The 4334-nt window shown below is 31.0% G+C and overlaps 1 long non-coding RNA gene across 1 annotated transcript; it reads right to left on the reverse strand.

Moving 5' to 3' along the window:
- Nucleotides 1-352: 352 nt before the first annotated feature.
- LOC102601641 (uncharacterized) lies at nt 353-4228 on the reverse strand. Its single transcript, XR_368143.2, has 4 exons — nt 4016-4228; nt 1612-1741; nt 983-1117; nt 353-848 (listed from the first exon to the last, which is right to left on the reverse strand). It is a non-coding gene; the product is annotated as an uncharacterized lncRNA (long non-coding RNA).
- Between the last annotated feature and the right edge of the window lie 106 nt (nt 4229-4334).

Raw genomic sequence — 4334 nt, forward strand, 5'->3', positions numbered from 1 at the left:
AAACTGATAAGCACTTAGCAGTTGGTCAAACAAAAGAACTGTCACCCTGACTTCTTCCCTAGAAATACCAAAATGTACGCAAATAATGTATCAGTAAATCACTTGAAACCTATAAGTCAAGACCTTTTTTAGAAAGGATTCTAGTAATACAAAATGTTGCTATGTCTAATAATTAAGAAATAATATTCTAAAAGCATATATATGGTACAACAATATACATGCACGCTATTGTGAAGAGGAAAGAGCGATTAATTTTGAAGGTACTTGAACAACACTAAAATAAGCTTGAGAAGCAGTGAGTACCTTCGTGTTTGGTGAATCATAACCCGCATAGAATACCAGAAATAAGAGATTGTATTCCGGAAAGAGAAAAAGTTAATTGGTACACAGCAATACGCTAAACAATGAAATCATAAGGTACAAACATACAATTGTCCAATAAGGACATAAACATAACTATAACATAAAAACTCCCACAGTAGATATGTGAGGACTCAACAAAATTATCTGAATAGAAACTGTGTTATTCAACCTACTATATCTTAATCTTTGCTCTTTATTTTCTCATATGAAAGCAAGTAGAGAAAAAAGAAATGTTTTTTTTGTTTTCCATCGATATTTAAGTACTCGCTTCATAGATGACTACACTTTGTAGATTAATACCAATGCAACCATTATTTACGTCCATGGAGTTTTGTATAGTCTAGCGTAAATATGTATAAAGATAGAAAAGAGAAGCTCGTTGAGGCGCGTACCATTTATATCACTAGGTTACAAATGTGATCAAATTATCTCAAATCATCAACGTCTTCAAACATGGATACTTGCCACAAATATAGAAGCTTAATCTGCAAGGTCATACAAAGAGTGTCGATAAGTTAATTCTGGACTTAGCCGTTATACAAGCAAATTGTTGATAGAGTTACTTTGTTATTTTTTATTTCATCAAAGATGTGCCAATTTACGATATGATTTTACATACCTTAACGGAAATTAAGATTATAGATTTGTCAAAAGGAGGCATCCAAACTGCAATAGAGCTTAGAATTTCACTACAAAGAGGAACCTCCACAATCCTTCCTGTCATCCTCCTTTTTGAAGGAACAAAGAGGAATTGCTGAAGCAAGAACCACAAAACATTTACTTGAATGATGATACTTTAGGAAAAATAAAAAGATTCTTTAACCATTATTCTAAACTACAGTAGAATTTGGAAGATGTAACATTGCGATCAAAGAACACAATTTGAAAGTTTAAGATAAATTAGTTTTAAAATCTCACACATTTAAAGTAGGAAAAGATTTTACGACAAGAATATCTGAAAACTAACAGATACTTTTACCTGAGCATAAATGCAACACAATGAAAATTAACGGTAAAAAGATATAAAGCATATCACTGATTTATTAACATTTCTATTAAGTAAAAGACTTTTTAATCATTAGTTTTGTTAATAGAAAAATTGACCAGATAATTTCTGATAAAGGACAAATATAAAATTCAATAGAACAAAAAGGGAAAAATAATGTTATTGCAAAAATATAATAGTAGCTCAAACCGTTAGCAAATAAAAATATATGACTCGTTTTGAAGTAAGTAGCAGCAAAGGACCTTACTAACTTTGTGATACCATGGTCGTTCCTGTAGGATCCCCTTTTCCTTCTTCTTTCTATTAGTTTAGCTTGAATCAACAAAGCTCCACCCCATAACACCTAGCCATGTGTTTCTCGCATCTATATATCTGCAGTATCATCAAGTCACATATTTCACAGTAAGCCCATCAATAAATCTATAATTGAGACACCATACTTGAAGTAAGTTAAATATAATGTGGGAAGTTAAATATAATTTGGGAAATGATATATTATACTCACTTGGACATGAACAAAGAGTTTCATCAAAAGGTACACAAGAACATAAACCCAGAAAACTCAACTTTTGTGTATCCACCATCACATGAACTTTGAATTCATGTGAAGATCCATTATATATTTGCTTCACAGATTTCATGCGAAGCATCTTCAATAAGTAAATACTTAGAGACCAAAAAATACATGTCTCATTCATCAATACATATAAAAAAAATATAAATGTCAAACTTCATTTTTTTTAAAAAGAAAGTCATTTAAAAAAAAAAAAAAAGGCTCAAATCCTTATAGATAAAGATGTCTAAACCACTAACCTCTAAGAAATATAGAATCGAAGGCACTATTTTCATAGAAATTCAAAATTTAACCACGACATATAAAGACAATCAATCTTTTTATAATACCAAAAATAGATGATTTTTGGATGGTGACTCGGAGACCCTTCAAGTCCTTTGTAGTTTTCCTTGCAATGTCTTCACTGATTTTGGAGCGAGAGAACTTGCTGCGTTGACTTCACCTCGAGTGATCGAATGAAAAACTCAATGACTCGATAGGGATTGAACTTTGATGGTGTTCTAGCACAATTATGAAACAGAGAAGAGCAGAGCTATTTTTGTGCATGTGTATCACTACTATATGCTTTCCGAAATTGTCATATCATTTTTCAGATTGCCACTTTCGAAATCTTTTCTCTAGCTAAAGTATCAGTGGTAATCTACCCCTCTTACAGTCCGTCTAAGAAGCAATAATATACTTTCATTTTTATTTTGGTTCTAGGTTTGGAGATTTCTGTTGTGATATATTTGTATGATTCAAGAACATATTTCTTTCCTAAGACCTTCCTCCACTCCTCGATAAAAATCTTCTTAATGTATGTGAGTCTATGATCTTCTCCTTAGTCCAAAAAGGGTGGACCACTGATGAAAAACTTAATGAAGCAAGGAATGAGGAACATAGTTGTGAATACACTAAATAACCACAAGCTCCCCAATTTGTTAAATTGAGATAATTATACACATACGTACGTACATACATACATACATACATGTAATGAAGGAGTTTCTCATCCAAGGTCAACCAGCTGTGTAGTGTTTTGAAAAATAACCTTTTCAACTAAGTCACTATACCTACCACTGAATTATTTGGCATTTTTAGAATGTCACGCTTATGAAATTCAATAAAAAAACATATTGAGATATAATATAAATTAAAATATGTATTAAACCACATTTTGGCCTTCATTATTTCATAGAATGATATTTGGTATTCAATAACTAATTAAACAAAAAATAAAATATAACAATGCATGAACTATCTTAAGTCACAGGAATCAACATTGTTAACTCTTCCATCTGGATTGATCATAAAACAGAGAAAAGAAGATGTAAACTCAGCACTAATGAATAAATTTACTTAATTTTAGTCGAGTAGTTATCATCCAAATCTGAAATACCAAAATGTTGAACATGGAAGAATGTTTTCTCATCAGATTTCGTCAACTATAACAAATTACTAACTCCACTTCTGTTTAAGAGCATAGCCATTTTTATATCTAAATTAAATGTGATAATTGTCGTACATTGACGGCAAGCGATAAAATAGTAACATAACGATGAATTTTTAGTGAGGATTTCATTGATGCTCTCTTAGGTACGTGCTACATTTGCACCTCGCTGGATATTCAATAGGTAACAGTTTCTATCACAAAGAAATTCGGTTATAGGAACCTTAACAAAGTTCAATGGCACAGGAGATTCTTAAAGACCACTTCCAAAATAATAAAAAACAGATATTATTTTATACTATAAAAAATTCTAATTTCAAAGAAAAATTGGAAAGAAGAAAAATGCATACCATGAAAGAGTAACAATTCATAACTTCACTAATATTTTAATATCAATGTACCCATTAGTCTCCCCAATGTATTTTCTTCTAAGTCTAAATGAAATAAGAAAAAGGACTAATAATTTCAGAGGACAAAGTGAGTCAATTTCGATTATTATTTTTAAAACGCCGAAAATCACTGTACTATAGACTATTCTTGCAATCTTACAATTTTTCAATTTGAAGAAAAAGTAAAATAACATACCAAACACCAAAATAAAATAAAATTACAGTAGCAGTGAACAATACTCAAGATCTCATACCTTGCATCTTTACTGTGTGGAAGATGATAATAGCTAATTATGGTCATTGGTCACCAAGTGAAGAAGAAGTCTTTGCTCATTTGCTCCCAAATATTTCGTTGTTGCAGCACAAAAAGGACTAAAACAACGGAATAATCAAAACATGATAGCTCATGAATAACATCAAGCACCTTGGGTGAACAATCCATTGATCTTTGACAACTCAGAAATCTCCATAAGATAGTTTAGTTGAAAACAAAGATAAAATTCATCTAACAGACAGGACACATGTGTAAACCAAGTACAATTACTAAAATGTATGTAAATATGTAGTAACAAA

This window comes from Solanum tuberosum, unplaced genomic scaffold (genome assembly GCF_000226075.1).
Source record: "Solanum tuberosum cultivar DM 1-3 516 R44 unplaced genomic scaffold, SolTub_3.0 scf00250, whole genome shotgun sequence".
NCBI lineage: Eukaryota > Viridiplantae > Streptophyta > Magnoliopsida > Solanales > Solanaceae > Solanum > Solanum tuberosum.